We start from the raw sequence: 17,420 nt of genomic DNA, 5'->3' as shown, positions 1-17,420 counted from the left end.
TGATTGAGCTTCTTTGTCAACCTGCATGTCAACCTGCATCTTCTGCAAAGCCCAAGCAGGCCTTCTGTCGTCCCAGACAAGGTGTCTGCCAGGATCCCCCACAGCGAGGCCATCTGGAGCGGTACCTCGGTGCCCATTTCCCCACCCCAAAAGCTACGCATCCGGGACAAGCAGTCTACAAGGAGCAAGCCTGGGTGTTAATTCACAGCTTCCTTCATTAAGAATTCGTCTTTTCCAATGACAGTGCACTTTCATGCAGGGGACAGAGGGGCGCAGGAAATAAAGCAACAAAATGTGCAGCTTAGTTGCCGTGGCGAACACACTCGACTTCACGCCGACTTTCTCGGTCACGCCGCGCTTTTACCGCACCGGATCTTTCATGCGGCATAGTACAGCAGGTGCGGCAGCAGTCAAGGAATTCGGGTCGGTAACCAATCAGTAACACGCCCCATTCCCAGGTGCCGGGCCGCCTGCCTCCGGCCCTCTAAGTGTGTCCTTAACCTGAATCGTTCCAGTGAAGCATCCAACTACATAACACCACACGGAAGCGGTTGCAGATGTTGATGACGCGAACGAATCCAGTGAAACCGAGCACTTTTCTCACCTTGTACTTTTTTTGTCTGTGTGTGTGTCGGTGCTCATGACAAAGTTTTGGAATCTAGAGCAGAGTTCTGTGGGATTTTACACCTGCTGAGTTTTCACGTCGCTTCACCTGTGCTAGTCTGTCCCCGGCTAAAAGTAGAAGATACACTACTATATATAAATCCAAAAAATAATGAGAATGGCGCTTTGAAGTGCAGCGCAAGAGAATGGCCCTACTAGCGAGCGCTGTTTCTCTCCTTTCTTCTTTTTGAAGAGAGCACTTGATTGTTGAATTAAATTGACATGCAAAGGACAGAGGCAGCGTTAACTACAAGACCACGTTACGTCGGCAAGATAAACATTATGGGAGACAGACGAATGACTGAAAAATGAAGTCTGTCTAGGTCAAATTGGATTTTTGAGTACCACCCCATGACACTGACTTGATATACATCCATTCAATAGGACATTCAATTTAAAATTTAATCTAAATGACAAACTTCAAACAGCGGGACATTAAAGGAAGCCTCAACATCTGTGTTTTATTGTTGCCGTCACAAATTGACTCTTTGATAATAAATTCACCGTCTTCTACATTTCAATAGACTGGAACATTCTGGAATTGATTGAGCCGGTATTGTAAATATGAAAACTTGTTTAAGATGAATTGTGCCACCATTAAAATGTCAATTTGAATAAGATCTATCCACAGCAGAGTCTGGTCATTGACCTTGTGCAGAGTTTAATGAATGCACATCTCTAGGAAAGTATGGAATTCCTGTAGGAAATCCGCATCCAAAAAGAAAATTAAAATTTAGCATCTGATACAGTGCATAAATAAATTACAAGGGTACAAGAGCAGCTGTATCATACTGAATCACTCCAAGCGAAATAACATGTAATAGTCAAAGCATACGTTAAAAAAGGGGTCAGGCTCTTCTCCTCGAGGCAGCGTATACCCCGTACGATTGGAGCTGGTTCTCCTCTAACACTGGACGAGCCCTGAGTCAGGAGCCTGCTCTGTGCTTTGGTTTTCCCAGAGGCCTCTGGGGCAGCCTGTGCCCAAAATTCCGCAGTACAACCAGGTGCAGTCACGTCCTATGACAAACGTCAGAGCTGTGGTGCTCTTTGGAGAAAAAGTCCACCTCTCTCTCCCTCAAAAGGGGCCTTATCTTCTGCTAAATGAGCTCCGCTTGCTGCGAGAGCGAATACCGTCATGCGATTGCTGTTTTTAGAACAAGTTTCCCAAGCCGTGATAGGAACGCTGACTGAATCCAGCTTAATAAAGCAACAGCTCAAGTGATCCATTTCACTTATAAAACAATATGAAAGTCAACGGGAAGGCGATGAGGGTGCTCCCTTACGGCTCTCCTCGCTGCATATCTCAGCGCCCTATACAGGCACTCCTGTGGCCTAGCCTCACGCTGGAAGAGCCAAAGTGTTTCCACTTCATTTGTATCCTTCTGCAAGTCATCCATCAAAGGCTGACTCAAAGCTGCTGGCGGCCGCACCCGATTTGCTCCGATCCCTGTATCCGCTCAGGTGGATCCACGGGAGTCTGGCACGGTAACCAATGGCCCTGTCAGCCGCCCAATTGGAAAGCCAGCAGCAGGAGGCCCCGCCTGGTCCGTGGAGCACACCGGGCACGAGGGCCAATGCTGATAGATGTAGTCCCTTCGGATTGGCTCACCGACCTGTCAGTTAGCTCCCCTGTGGCTAACAACACCAAGCTGAAAAAGACCCCCTCCCCTCTTCTACACTTCTCCTCACCAGCCCATGGAAGCCTCTGCCGCTTCCCTGTCTCTGCTGAATGAGCCCTGACCTCCACGGGCTCCCCATGTTCTCGCAGTTATCGTTGCGGTAGGAGACCCAGCGTGGATTCTGGGCCGCGGGATCCGCGGCGCACGCATGGAACCGCCCGCCCCGAGCACTCTCGCCATGAATCTCAGCGTGACTCAGAGCCTTGCGTCCCCCATAATAAGCTGGAGCTGAAGCAGACCACACACCCTCTTTCATTTCACAATCTCACACTGCCAACAGCATGTTGAAGGCAGGATGAAATGTTAATGGCAGGAAACTGGCATGCTGGTAGGATTCTAATACAGTTAAGTCTATTACCCAGCACATTTGCATGTTTGTAGTGTCTCAAATGCCTTACAGTCTAATCAAGACTGTGTAACAAAGGCAGTGGGTGGTCTGTCCATATGGTGAGAACTTGAGTAATTTAAACAGCAAGAATAATAAAATGTCAAGAATTTCTGAAGGAATAGCCACATATATAAACCCTCTGTACATGCTCATGTCAGCAAACAAGGCAAGCAGGGAAACGGGGGATCTGTTGGAGTGCCAAACTTTTACCGCATATGCCGTAAGAATTTTATATGCTTTATGAAAAAATTTAAAATAACAGTAAAGTGTAATAAATGCTCCTTTACACACATATATATTACTTACAATCCCCTTACTGACCATGATAATGAACCCCTAATGTATGCTCTGCAAAAATAATCTTGTGGAGCACTGGTGCAGATTAGCATCAGCATCCAGCCATGCATCAGTCTCCCACAGCCGCTGATACAGCACAGGGGACCTTGGAATTTATTCCTCGAAGCAAAGGGCATGGGGCTGAAGACAGGCTGGGTGGGATGGGATAGGATGGGACAGGACGGGTCTAGATGGAATGGGATGGGATGGGATGGGTTGGGACACCAGGGCACCTAACTGCATGTTTTTAGGGCAGAGGGAGGGAACCTCACAGAATAATCCTGCAGACAATGATCTCCACACACAAATATACAGCAGTGCCTAGAGATGTGAGGCCACATTTCCCCCGACCGTGTTACATTATATTCCAGTATAGGAGTCCCAGAAGGTGCAAACTGTCCAGATGGTATAAGTGCTATAAGACAAATTACGGGTGAAACTTCATTAATCACATTCTATAAACCTGAATGACAATTCAGAAAAAATGTTACATTTAAATTTCGTTTTATACAGTGGACAAGGGTTCTCATTTCAAACCACTAATTTATACATTAATTACAATAATTAATGATGTATTTGTCCAAACCAGTCAGTATCAGTGTGTGTATCTGTGTGTCTGTGTGTCTGTCTGTGTATGTGTGTGTGTGTGTGTGTTTGTGCACAGATTGTGTTTATATTGTATTGTGGGGACCAAATGGTGTTATTTTGACATTGTGGGGACCATATTTCAGGTCTCCACAAAGATCTGTGAATGCAATCAAAAAACTGCCAAAAGTGTAAAATCTTGTTTGGTTACTTATGGTTAAGGTTAGGGCTGGGTAGGGGTTAAGGTGTTCATATTGGGATTTCCTCACAGAAATTAATGGAGAGTCCCCACAAAGATATAATTACAAACCTGTGTGTGTGTGTTTGTGCATGCATGACAGAGAGGCATGCGCTCCCTGCCATGCAGCTTATGGGAGCACACTGGTCTGCCTCGGGGGGAGGGGGGGGGACACAACCTCAGAGGTGGACTGACAACACTGACTGTAACTTTACGCATGCATTCAGGCTCCTGGTATGTGGGACAAATAAAACAGGTATAACTCAGGAGCCTGTGCAGCTGAAATGCAGAGATATTCAAAACGGACATTTTATCTCCTTCTGTGTATTAGGCTAATGTATATACATGCCAGGCGAAATGATGGCCAATTTGCATTTTTCCCCATTTAATGCGTGAAGGCGCACCGCTTCTTCCTCGCCAAGCGAGGCTCTGATGTTTACAGAAGTCATGCCAGTGTTTTCTGTGCAGAGGCACATCATAAGAAAACAAAGTAAAAAAAAATAAAAAATCTCAATAATTACTGGCTCATCAAAGTCGTCTTCTAATCTTGCACTGTGTGCTGAAGCCCCAAAGGCAGGGAACAAAGCAAGCCCCCGACCTGCTCTCTTCCTGCAATCCCGCTATTCTTCTGAGCAAAGGCAGGGCCTTGGGCTCCGGCTCTGTAACTCTGGCATCTCAGCAAGTGGCCGACGCGACGACTCCAGCACACTGGCGACTGTCAACCGGAAGGACTCATGGCACTGGGGTTTCTACTAGAGGAGTCGCCCAGAATTGGCCAGCACCCAGGTGTTTGGGCCCAGGTCTCAACGAATCAGTTTCAGTTGTCAAATTTAATTTGGAGACCCGCTTGTCAGAAAGGCTTGTGAAAGGCTTCAGGAGTGACATGATACAATCTCATTGTCATTCGGCTAAAAGTATTGTTTTTTAATATATATTTTTTTTAGCTTTGATTACTACTGGCTAATAGCTACTGCGTTGTAGTTGGGAAAAGGCGATGCCTCTATTAATAGATCTGTGCAATTCTGGCACTCAGCTATGTCACATTGCTGAGTTATTCAAATTAAACGGGGGGAATGAAGGATAAGTAACAAAACAGACGTCATTCTGGGGGAATGGATTTTCAGCAGCCGGGGTGGGATGCGGTCTCCGGATCCAGCACGCGGGGATTCTGGGCCAGGCCTCCACGTAGCTAACGGACGCCGTTTGTTTGGTATTAGCGCCTGTCACACGCATCAATGTACACAGTCGCCAAACCAGAGACTTAGGGATCCTTTGCTTGACCAAAATCAGAAGAAAACAATGCTGCTATGTACATTAATACAGACTGCCTTTATCCTTAGGGTGAATATACTTATTTTCTTTTTCCTGAATTGTTTTGCACGTTTGCTGTGTTACACAAGGACATACTAACAGCTGTTCAGAAGCTACCGCAGCATCTCCATCTGTGACCAATAGGCCGACCGCAAATGAAGTTATATATGAAACATATTATCACCTCGGGCCGTCAGCACAAGTGGGCTGGGAGCCACATCCGTGCGGCCAGGGACCTATAAATGCAGGAGAAACGCGATGACTTCATTCCAGCTCTGAGGGGAAATTAACAGAGTGATAGAAAACAGCACTATGTCGCAAGACAGCGGGGGGAAGGAGAGGCTTCAACGGCGAGAGAGGGGCAACTGGAGGGGCACTTTTCTTGCCCCGGGGGAAAGAAGTGTTAGAATCCATCTCTTCAGTTAATGTCAAGCTGCCATCAGGCCTCATCACATCAGTTTAACTCTTCTACATTCTTTGAGTCCATCAATTAATTTTAACTGATAAGCATCTTAATCAATGATGGGTCAACCCCCCACCCTCCACCTTGCTCGGGTGATAGTAAAGTTATCACTTAGCTTAGTGGCCAGTTTAGCCAAAGCATATGGATTTACCATGGGCTTTTAAGGGACACAAATTCAATTCTCGAGCATAATTAAACAAAAAAATTATGAAGAAAATTGATGTAAATTCATTTAGACAGTTGTGTTGGATTCAGAGATTTCAGCAAATAAAAAATTGCAAGAGGAAGAAGCAGAGGGCAAAGGTCACAGGGACGAACCAAACGAAAGAGAATGGGGGGGGGGCTTCTCACCTGGCTGTAAGTCTGTTTCCTGAAGCAGTCAAATGACTGGTGGAAACCCGTAATCCCCAGAGGGGTCGGGCGAGATCTTAGTCTAGTCACTCAGGCTGAGGACAGGGTCCAATGAAATCGGTCCTAATGCCAACAACATGTGAAGGGCTAGTGATCCATATTAATGAATGAAGAACAACAGACAGTGAGAGAGGGAGTGAGAAAGGGAGGGAAAGAGGAGACCAAGTGTGCAGGAGACATCATCAAAAGGGCTGGACTACAAAAACAGTGATTAATTCACGCTCACTCTATCCACTCAAGCAGAAGACCATTAATGAGGGTATTAATTTGGCTGCAAACATCCAGATATGTAGAAGCTAGATATACTTTTGAAATATGTGGCACGCTGTGGCCTGGCGCAGAACATTAAAACCATTTATTACAATGAACAAATCACTTAACGAGATTTGAAGCATAGCACTGTCTCACAGAAAGGCCGACGATGAAACAAGTCGAGCAATCACTGTCGATGAACATAAATTATACACAAGTAATAATTTTACTGTTGCCTATTCACTTGTGATTCGCCATTGTTAAATATTCAAAGGAACAGCTTTGTAGGCCATTGCTAATTAGTCTGCACAATAGCTAAGGTCTCATAGCAAATTACCTGCAACAACCACTTGCATCCATGTTAATCGCTGAGCAACACAATAGTGAGGGAAGTAGCTTTTCATTGTTTTTATTCTGGATCACCTGGATCACCTGCTCTGAGTGGTTTTTCTTTGTGTTACAACAGTTCTGAGATACAGCATTAGTACTGAGGCATATCTAACAGGCCTTTCTGTAGTGGTAGCTAATGGAGTAAAAGAATGGATACGCAGTGAGTAATAATAACATATCCTTTATTGTTCCCATGGGGAAATTATTTTTTTACACCTCCCACCCCTTCTTTACACCTCCCCAAGCTGTCTGCTTTCGGCAACCACCTGTTGGGGTCTTGCTCAAGGACCCACAGACGTGTTGAGGCTGGGTTTGAACTGGCAACCTTGCAATTACAGGCACACAGGCTTAGCCCACTGAGCCACAAGCTCACAGTCAGACTGCTGCCTCACACCTTTGGGACCTGGGTTCAAGTCTCTGTCAGGGTTCTATGTGTGTGAGTTTGCATGTTCTCCCCCGTGTCATTGTGGGGTTTCTTGTGGGTAGTCTGGTTCCCCCCCCCCCCACACACACACACACTCTCCAAAAACATGCTAGCAAATTGCCTGTAAGTGTGCAGGTGTGATTGAAAGGTTTGTGATTGTGTCCTGTGACGGGTTGGTGCCCCATCCTGGATTGTTCCCTGTACTGCGCACATAGGCTCTGGACCCCCTGTGACCCTGAATAGGACAAATGGTTGTAGAAAATGGATGGACTGGGTGTGTGTCTCCCTGGCAGGCAATTAATGAGGCAAAAAAGCATATGTGAGAGGCTGTGGCTCATTGCAGGAGATCGTGAGCACTTTAGGAAGTCGGCGTGGGCAGCAGTAAACATGGCGCTCTATATGAATAGCTTTAATGCCTAGTTCGTTCCCTCTCGCCAGAACTCAAAGCCACAATGCAATTTATTCTGACTGACCTTCCTGCCACAGGCACAATCAGTTTCCCAGTGGAGATAAGATGGGTGGGGGGGGGGGGTTGGACCAGTGTGGACCATGGCAGCTGGGGGGGAGGGGGGGTTGCCATGGTTTTGCCATAAAGCTCAAAGACTGATGGGAAATGGGCTCCCAAAGACAGCATTAATCAGAGTGCTAAAGAGGGGCCTTCACCTGCCAGATGGACCCAGCTAAGCGCTCCTCTGTGCAGCCTGGATCCATCCATCCAGCCGGTCTTCAATGCTGCCGACTGAGATGTAGGTTTAGCACAAACTCAGCGAGTTTAACACTCCCCCACCCCAAGCACAAGCCCCCGTGCCTGCATCTCTTTCCACCGCCCACCCTGCTGCCCCTGCCCCCAGTGGGGGGAGCTGATGTCCAATTCCCCTGAGCTCCACACAAAGTAGAGACACAAAGACGTCCGGTACAGACCGGTACAGTGTGCCCTGCAAGAGCAAACATCCAAGCTCACTTATAATTGCCTCTCGTGCTGCTATTTTCTCAGCAATTCATACATTCAGAGGAGAAAAGGCTCTGATGTCCGGATGCAGAACAGCACGCTGAAATCCTCACCGGACTTATTAGGGCAATAGCCAAGCCAAAGGCTAAAAAGCTTTGCAACGGCAAAGGATTTCAAATGAGATACAGATTCAAAGGGAAAGTTTTTAAAGCGGCCCGCTGACAGCATGTGTACGGCGAGCTGGATTAAACTGGAATTAGGAAGCGGGACGACCTGTTTCAGGGTTACGCATACACAGATGTTCAGGAGTTTGATAAACATCTGTGCGGTGATATAAAACACGTCTGCTTGGGGAGGGAGTGACAGTGGGGGGCGCTCTCCCAGCGGCACAGAGCTGCATGCCTCTTTGCTGCCCTCCATGCCTGCTGCTCCCTGTTAGCAGGCTAACAAAAGATGCCCGGCTACCCCAAGCCTATCCTGTGACCCCCAATGGGCACAGCCCCCCCCCCCCCTCCACAGAATCAGGTCCTGGGCATCTCACAGCCTCAGCTCCCCCCATCTGGCTTTCTGCAAACCCAGCACCAGCCTCTGCTTCCCCCATCGGCCCCCTTCGACCCAGTAATCACCAGCATTTGCCCATCAGCAGGCTCCTGAAATTGGCATATTTCGAAGCTATGGGAGCTCGCTGGGCCCAAAACTCCTAGACTGCCTTGTGCCATTTGTCGGTTATTTCTGGCTAATCTTCACCAATGGGTACCTCTCTTCACACCAAAGTAATACTTCCTAAAGCATTTCTACTGCTGATCAATGCTCGTTTGTCTCCCATTTACAGAGGGGCACCTGCATTTGGCAGAGAATTTCCGATGCTCCGGTTATAGTTCTAAAGACATCGGTACAAGTGCTTAAACACAACCTGCATTGCACAACATATTTCTCGTAATTGAAAAGCTAGTCTGTCTTTATAATCGGTTCTAACACGATCAAAGGCATCTTAAGACTCCAAAATGGTAATGAAACAGCTCACTCAGGGTACACCGCATAAAAGTCGCTGTCATCCATTAAAAAAAAGTTTCCTTCCATTAAAAACTTTGGATAATTAAAAGAGTAAATGGAAAATGACAAAGCCAAACAAAATGTTTAGAAAATGCGAAATTACAATTATTATCCTAACAGTTTAATGGAATGTCTTTACCAGTACAAATGAAACTAGTTGAATTACACGCTACCCTATTTAAGTGCCATTAATTGAGGGGAGGAGGGAAAAAAAAGATGCACGCTGAAATTCCAGCAATATCAATTGCGTGAAGGTCATTATTTCAAAGGCGTTCAATATTTAGGAGCTGCCCTGTTCTGCTTGCTCTCCCGGCACCATCACAGCAGTAATGGCTGGTAAACAAGCTGACCAGGCTGGCACAGAGATCACGCCACGCCGCCGGCCTGCCTGCTGCCCGCCTTCTGCCGCGACAGGCCGCTACACGAGTTCATCACCTCCGTTTACTTGTCTCGCAGTAAGCTGGGGGGGGGGTGGTGGTGGTGAGGAGAGGCTGTGAGATCGCGGTCGGAATGTCCGAGGAGCCAAAATGAGTCTCATGTTGGGGGGGGACGATGGGAAAATGACACAGCATCCGCCGGTATGTCGCTTCTCACGAGATTATCGTGAGCGTCCTCGGAGAGCCGCAACACAAAGCTTCTCGTAATTAAGCTGCTGACTAAAGAGCACTTTGGATGAGGAGAGAGATGCCTGCCAGACAGAAGGCTGTGTATTCGCTGAGCTGCGGATGCACGCCTACAGCATTGAGAAATATTTTGCTTATGCAAAAAAAAAGAAATAAAACACGCTGCAGAAAGGGGCCCCGATCAGTCCCAGCCCGTCTGCTGTAAATGAGAGATTCTCATACCGGCACGGAGCGAAAACAAGTGAAAACGCCCAGCAGACGTAATACAAAAAGTTGCCCGTGAAGACGTACAATAAACGCCGTTGGCTTTCCAGCAGGCCTGCTGAATATTTCAGCGTCCGTGCCGCTAAAGTGTGGTGGGGGGCCGGCGGTCTGTAGATGTTTTTAGTGCTTCCTTTGTTGAACCGAAAAGCACGAGGCTCTTCTGCTCTTCAGGGCCCCGCAGAGCTCTCTGTCACCAGGACGCGGCTCCCAGACTAGGCAATAAGCCGCTGTCTGCGGCACGATAAGTGCAGGATGATGGGCAGAGAGATGACAGAGCGAAGAGCTGTGTAGGAGACATGGGAGAGAGGGAGAGGCAGAGATGGACGGGGGGAGAAAGAGGGGATGAGCAAATCAAGATAGGGCAGCCCGTGCTTGGTGATAACTAGAGTAATGAATCGCTGGCTCAAAGCTTATCTTCTTATACTCTTCATTGAATATAAGCTGCTGAGTCAACAGATATTTCCTTCACTCCCGCTGTGCTGCAGCCCTAAGCACCTATTTTTACATTAAAATGAATCGCCATACTACCTCCGGAGTTGTTTTTTTTTCCGCTCGCACGAATCTGCATTCCTTCTGAAAAACTGGAGCAATTTCAAGGTCAGCGCAGACCTTGTGCGAGCACAGGAGTAAACAGGAGATCTGCACTTTATTTTTGCCAGACTACCGCAGTACCACATGAGGAGCGGCGTGTGGCTGAGTAGGTTAGGTCTCCGTGCCGGAGATCAGAAGGTCGCTGGTTGGAGTCCCATCCCTGGTAGAATAGTCCCGTCACTAACAGACCCTTAACCCTCCGAAAAAATGCTCTTGGGCTGCCAAATGAACAGCTCATCCTGTGCTCAAGCAGTAGCCTTCAGTCTCACCTGTGTGTCCTTTTAAAAAAAGGAGAGCAAGATGAGATATGTGAAAATAAGTATTCCAGTGTGCCGGTAGACATATTTTTACAAATGGCAAATGAAACAGTATTTCAGTTCTTTATCTGTGTTTATGCATCAGGCTATGTTCACTGTCAAAGGGCACAGAAAGACATAAGGTTCAGGACATAAGGTTCAGGACATAAGGTTCAGGATCGCTGGTTGCGTGTGGACTTGCTGCCTCCCCATCCCGATGGATCTGCTTGCTGGACCACATCGCACATGGGAGGGGGAGAATCACATCTGGCGGCTCTGCAGTAGCTCCCGAGCAACCTGCAAGCGTGTCTGTGCATTTCTCATTATGAACAAACCATGGCAAATTGAAAGCTGAAGCGACTATTGGTCTCCCGGGAATTAAGACAAATTTTAACAACTTAATGCTACTGCATGCAAACGAAACAGGAAGTAAAACAACTGTGGCCACTGAGGCCTAAGGAGATGTAGGACATGTATTAAGGTACAGTGTTGTTTCAGCAACGAGAGGTAATGGCATCCTCACAGGGACGGATTATGGGTTGTGTGGGCCCCTGGGCAAAACGTTCACGAGGGCCCCCCCCACCACCACCACCACCACCATCACCACCACCACCACAACCACCACAATTCAAGGGCCCTTGGCAGCCAAACGCCCTCCCTATACCTCCCTATACAGGGGCCCTTGTAAGCAGAGGATCAAAGAATGTAGGCCCTCTAAAACTGACAAACGAAAATACATTGTTGATAAGCGTTGCAAATTGTTTTGGGCACCCCAAGGGCCCCTGGGCAGCGGCCCCGCTGGCCCGGTCCGTAATCCATCCCTGCATCCTCACACCCTTCATAGTGACAGTAGCAAAGCGCCCATCATAGGACACATGCAAACTATTGGCAATTTGAAATACCAGCATGTTTCAGTGATGAGTGGGACCTAGAACACCCAAACAATCGGAGTGTGTCGACAACCAAAAAGCAAAAGTGAAAAATTAAAAAGTAGTAAGATTTCAGGGAGCCACTCTCAGGACAGGCAGGGCCGTGCCAATACAATGTGTACTTACGGGAGTTAGGCTCTGTTTTTGTGTTGAACCCCCTTCTGACAGATCCAGCCAATTCGCTTGGCGCTCTGCTCCAGGACAAATCAGTACTTAGCACATCCTGCACACCACGACTTTCACTAATGGTGTTTTTCCACAGGCATACAGGAACCAGACTGCATCGCGAGAGACACTAGTAACTGCACAGTTCCGGCTCGCTTCGATTTTCCACTGCAGAAGGGTTGGCTCCGTAAAGGCCTTAATGGGCTTGACAGGTGACGGCGACGCTTGTTTACTGTTCGCGCGGTGTAAATCATGAAACACGTCTGTGAGAATCGCTCTGTTATGTTAGCATCAAATGTTAGCAGAATTAGCATTAGTTCGCGTAATGGATTCACTTTATGAATCCATTCAGTTCAGTCATTCTGTAGTACTTTTTTAAGTACATGTAGGTGGCTGGAAGTTCCAGGTTATTGGGGATGTATCAGTACATCGCAATGTGCGATACTACAGCACAAATACTACCATGCATATCAATACAGATCATCAGTTCTTTCTTGTCTTTATGCATTTTGACTAATCAGATGCTGGTGACACAACCAGCTCGGTTTAGTTACGCTTTCAGCTCTGCTAGCAAGCACAGCCATGACAGCACGGGCACGGCTCACATAATTTAAAATGGAAAACCGTCTCTTTACGTTTCAGACGTGCAGCTCATTTCTTGGTGGCAGTGGTGAAGTGACATAATTACACCGATCTTAGAATTTCAAGGACTTTGGGGTAGGATGACGCCACAAAAGAAACAGAAAAAGATTGAAACTAAATAGCGGTAAGCAGAATGAGTTCCTGGGCGTTTGCTTACACACAATCTGGGCCGACAAATGGACCAAATGAAGCCGATCCGATGGGAAGCGCTGAAGGGCAAGTTAAAAGCGGCGAGGATGAGAGGAGACAATGGTGAAGTCACACTCCCCACAGCCATCGCCAGAGCGCTGCAATAGGTCCCATCCATGACAGTTCCAGAAATGCAGAGTGACACGCCTAGGGGGGACAAGGGCCCCCGGCAGTAACAAGGGCCCCGCGATGTGAAGAAGGCCCCACTTGTGATGAGACCCCGCCTGTGACAAGGGCCCCGCGATGTGAAGAGGGCCCCACTTGTGATGAGGCCCCGTCTGTGACGAGGGCCCCACTTGTGATGAGACCCTGCCTGCGACGAGGGCCCATCCAGTCTCAGCCTTCCCTATGCGTCGCACTTTGCTTCCTGCTCAGGCTGCGCTGCCTTTCGGTCCTGCCTGCGGCCCCCAGCTCCCTGGCATCAGTAACTTCCAAATCCAAAGGCACTTTTGGTGCCGCCATGTCGAACTGGAACACCCAGCCAGCTCCTCCATTCCCCCCTAACGCTGGGTACTCGTCAGGATCGTGATGGGCGCCCCCAAAGCTGCCCCCCTCCATCCTCCATGCACCCCTGCTGACACTCACACACTGTCACTCTGTCCGGCAGATGTGCAGTGAAAACGAAACTGGACTCAGCCAATTGGTGGTGCTCCCCACCCCACTGTATCAGCCAAGAGCCAGTCAAAGGAGGAGAGGAAGACACGTCTCTGTATCCTGGGTCTGATCTGAGCCCCCCCAACCCACACACACACATGGCAGGAATGTAGGTCTGGGGGGGAATGTTTAGTGAGATTGAAAGATGACAGAATCTCTGCTGTTCAGTTTCCTCCTTGTCTGCTTCCCCCAGCAAGGCCATAGGCATGAGGCCAAAATAAATAATAATCCTCACAGCCCCCCACCCCAGAAGATCGGCATCGCTGTCACAATGAGGACATCCCTGAAGCAGCCCAGTGGGCCCTGTGGGCCTCCATAAGCCCCCCCCCCCCCCCCCCCCCGCACCTCAGCCTAATTAACGACGGGAAAACCTCCCCTGAGGGATGGGTCCTGAGCGTCTGCCGCTGGGGGATCGCATCCACTGGGGGGCGCCGATCGGTCCACGAGAGCTTCGGAGACTTAGCTAAATGCTTGGGTCTGACAGCGTCCCTTATGCTTTCAGGGAGGATCCATTCATGTAAAGAAATGAAAGAAGCAGGACGTGGGAGGATGCGGCGCTTCACTGAGGAGCAGAAGGCGGCAGCTGCACCTGCAGAAAGGTGCCCACGCTCCGCTAAAGAGCCAACTGCTCAGCCACATCACCCCTCCCACGAAGATATGAACACAAACATGTGTGTGTGTGTGTGTGTGTGTGTGCGTGTGTGTGCATGTCCTCACTTCTGCACGCGTCTCATTACAGTACGTCTGAGTTCCACCCGTCTCCATCAGCTGGAGTCTCCGCAGCCCCCAGCCTTGGGGGGGCGTCGGCCGGCCCTCTGCTGTGCCACCCAGATGCCTCCCGATTATCAGTGTCGCTCTCAGCCTCTCATGCTGTAAAATACTGGGAGTGTCTAATTATCGGCTTCTCTTTCACAACCCCCCCCCCCCCCCCCACAGTGCACAAAAAAGAAAGACAGTCATCTCACCTGAGCGCATAAAAACTTGGCTACGGCTCACGCATACTATGAATCCCCGCCCCCCTCCCCACGCACACCCCCAGGCAAACCGGGGGGGTTTCTTTCCCCCTCCCCGCCTTCTCTTGTTAATGTATGCCGGGCCGCCTGGCCTCTCAGGCTGGGGCGTCCTCCAGCAGCAGAGAGACATTGTGTTCTCCGCCGTCTTAGTGCAGACAGGACTATCGCAGAGTTATTACACACACTGTGAGCTTTTAATTAAGGTGCATGTAATGAAATGCTGTGAACGAGCAGCCAAAAAACCTGCACCCGCCACACAGGCAGAACCCAAAGGCATAAGCGGGTCCGGCCCTGAGTGGAGGCTCAGTCACGTCGAGCCTGGAAACGGCGGCAGGACCGGAACATCAGCTCCGTTACAGAGCGGCAGGGCCACGGCTAATGTAGCGAAAACGCAAACGTGAGGACATCCTCGGCGAATCCAATCACACGCCACAGAACGGAGACAGTTTCTTCAGCTGCTTTGCTTCCGCTCACGTCGTGGCCACCTCCAAATCTGCAGACTCTATAATCCCGCGGAGGGGCCGGTAATGGGGGCTGCGGGGACATTTCATTCGCCGCCGCATTCTGTGCCGCTTCACGGCAGCTGTGCTGCCCACTAGCTGCAGATATGAGCAGGTACGCCGCCGCCCGTCAGCCCGGAACCTCCTCACGCTGGGACAGGTACACCCCAGGGCCAGCTGCTGAGTTTATGTGTGGAGCAGAGCGAAGTCTATACTGTGAAGACGGTCTGCTGCTGCACCACCGGACGGAACGCAAAGGCCGACGGGCTCAGTGGCTCGTTTTAGGAAGGAGACAGAACGACATTGCTGGCGCTGACTGCCACATGATTATGATCCCAAGAAGCCGAAAGAAGTAATTTAGGGCAGTTCATGAAGAGGGATGTATGGGGCTGTACCTGCTCATGGGTGGATCAGAAAGTATGTGAAGAAGCAGCAAAGACCTTATCCAGCCTGCTTGCCTATCTGTGTCTTTTGTGTGACTGGCTGGATTGCCATCATCTCCTGAATGATAGAAAAGCGCTGGAAGAAGTCAAAAGCAGATCCAAACCGTACATGATGCGGACGGGACAGCAGATACTCGCTCACTACCGGAACGGAGAAAGGACTCAAGGTCCTCATGACGAGAACTGCAGTCTCATGTCTGCTGCTCACCGTGAATGACAGCAACGACACGAGCACAAAGCAGCCTGGCACCATGGTCTGGGTGCAGAGCGAACGATGACAGGATGGATGGAAGTGTGGAGGCAGAAAGCAAGCAAGGGGTACATCTCTGAAAGAAGTGGGTCTGTCACATCCAGTCCAAAGAGCACCACAGAGATGACCTGCCATGTCATCCATGCTGCTTTCACTTAGTAATCATTTGCACCTGCAGTTAATATAGCATTTAATATATTAACCTTTTTAAGCTCCTTACGGACACTGTTTCCTTGCTTAGTGCTGTATTTGGTTACATTGACCTGCTCAGTCTCCTGGTCTCTTGGCTTCCTGGTCTCTTGGGTTCCTGGTTCCATTTACCTTACAGATTTTGACTGGTTCTATCTATTCCACTTGTGACTTTCTCCTCTGCTTTCTAGTCTAGCTTAGCATCCCGGACACCACTTGTCTGACCCTAATTTGAATCTCATCCTTGGTGGCTCCCGTTTGGCTCGGCACTTGAGTCCAACCTCACCGTCTCGCCTGCCTACCTCGCAGTCAGCGGGCTCAGTCCTGCCACCAAGTTCTTGGAGACCAACTCGTCAAAGAGGCCGACCAGCCAGGCAGGAGGTCTGGCGGGTCGTGTGAGTGGAGCTTGAGGTGTGTCCATTCATCGCTGTTTGTTTCGAATAAAGTTCCTGGCAAATTCTGTGACATGGATATAAGAGGGTCTCACCAAAAAGGAGAAGGACACATTTGCAAGTCAAACTTGCTTCTAATGGGATGAAACTGAAAGAAAAAGGTACTGACATCTCCTTTGCTTTATTATAAATGTTAACGCTGAATGTGGGACTGGAAAAACAAAGGTAAATACAATCTGCACCCAAATGGTGCATAACATCAAAACCAGAGGTTAGGTCCGAGCAAGTCCATCTAGCTGCCGTTCACATGCTTCATTTCATGATTTACTTTCGTTCTGGTTTTCAGAAAAATCCCTCTGTCAGAGCAGACGTAAACATGTGACGTTACAGGAAGCTTAGCACTCAATCTCCGGCCAGCCTGATGCTGTGGAGGATTCAGAAAGGGAGTCAGACCTAATTGCTGCAGAGATGGGGGGGGCGGGGGCTCAGTGCATGCCACTCAAACAGTCAAAATTACACGTTCTGTTTGTGTCGGGGGACAAATGTCTGCAATGTCAGCAGGATGACAATATAAATATGAGAAGGCAGGCAAATCGGAAATAAACAACATTGGGGAGAAGCTGCAAAATGCTGCAGCCGAACTGCAGGCCTCCGAGTTCGCCGCTCCGGTCTGTGACTGGTTAAGCTGGGATTCCCCTCATTCATTAGCACAGCGAGCAGGGTGCCAGTTACGCAGCCCAGAATCCACAGGCAAAAAACACCGTTAAAGAAACAAAACATACACAAGATCCTCAAGGGCAATTCACGGAAAAGGGTAGCCGTTCTGTTATGTTCTTAAGCTGGTTCCAGATATCGGACACCTAGTGTTGGTGGAGCGCCGGAGGAAAGAAGAATCATGGAAAAATCTGGGAAGGTGCTAGTGGAGCACAGCGTTAATCCCGTGGCAGATGTTGAGTGCCGAGACACAGAATGTGCCAGAATGACAGCCCCCCCATGGTGTTCCCAGGTAAAGCCCACAGCGTGGGCGGGACAGGGCCGGCTGTCAAACCATCATCGGAGAGCCAGCAAGCCAGTGTGGCTTCATGGGATCTCTGCCCCGGAGCTGACGTGGGGCTGGCTGGCAGAGCAGCCCCCCAGA

General features: G+C 49.2%; 1 protein-coding gene across 2 annotated transcripts in view; it reads right to left on the bottom strand.

The window, feature by feature from the left end:
• The window catches only part of LOC125745056 (cadherin-4), a 271,723-nt gene that overhangs the window by 221,468 nt on the left and 32,835 nt on the right, over positions 1-17,420 (bottom strand). The gene's annotated exons all lie outside the window — the stretch shown is intronic.

The sequence above is a fragment of the Brienomyrus brachyistius genome, chromosome 6 (genome assembly GCF_023856365.1).
Source record: "Brienomyrus brachyistius isolate T26 chromosome 6, BBRACH_0.4, whole genome shotgun sequence".
Taxonomy (NCBI): domain Eukaryota; kingdom Metazoa; phylum Chordata; class Actinopteri; order Osteoglossiformes; family Mormyridae; genus Brienomyrus; species Brienomyrus brachyistius.
This window is presented reverse-complemented; position numbering and strand designations above follow the sequence as displayed.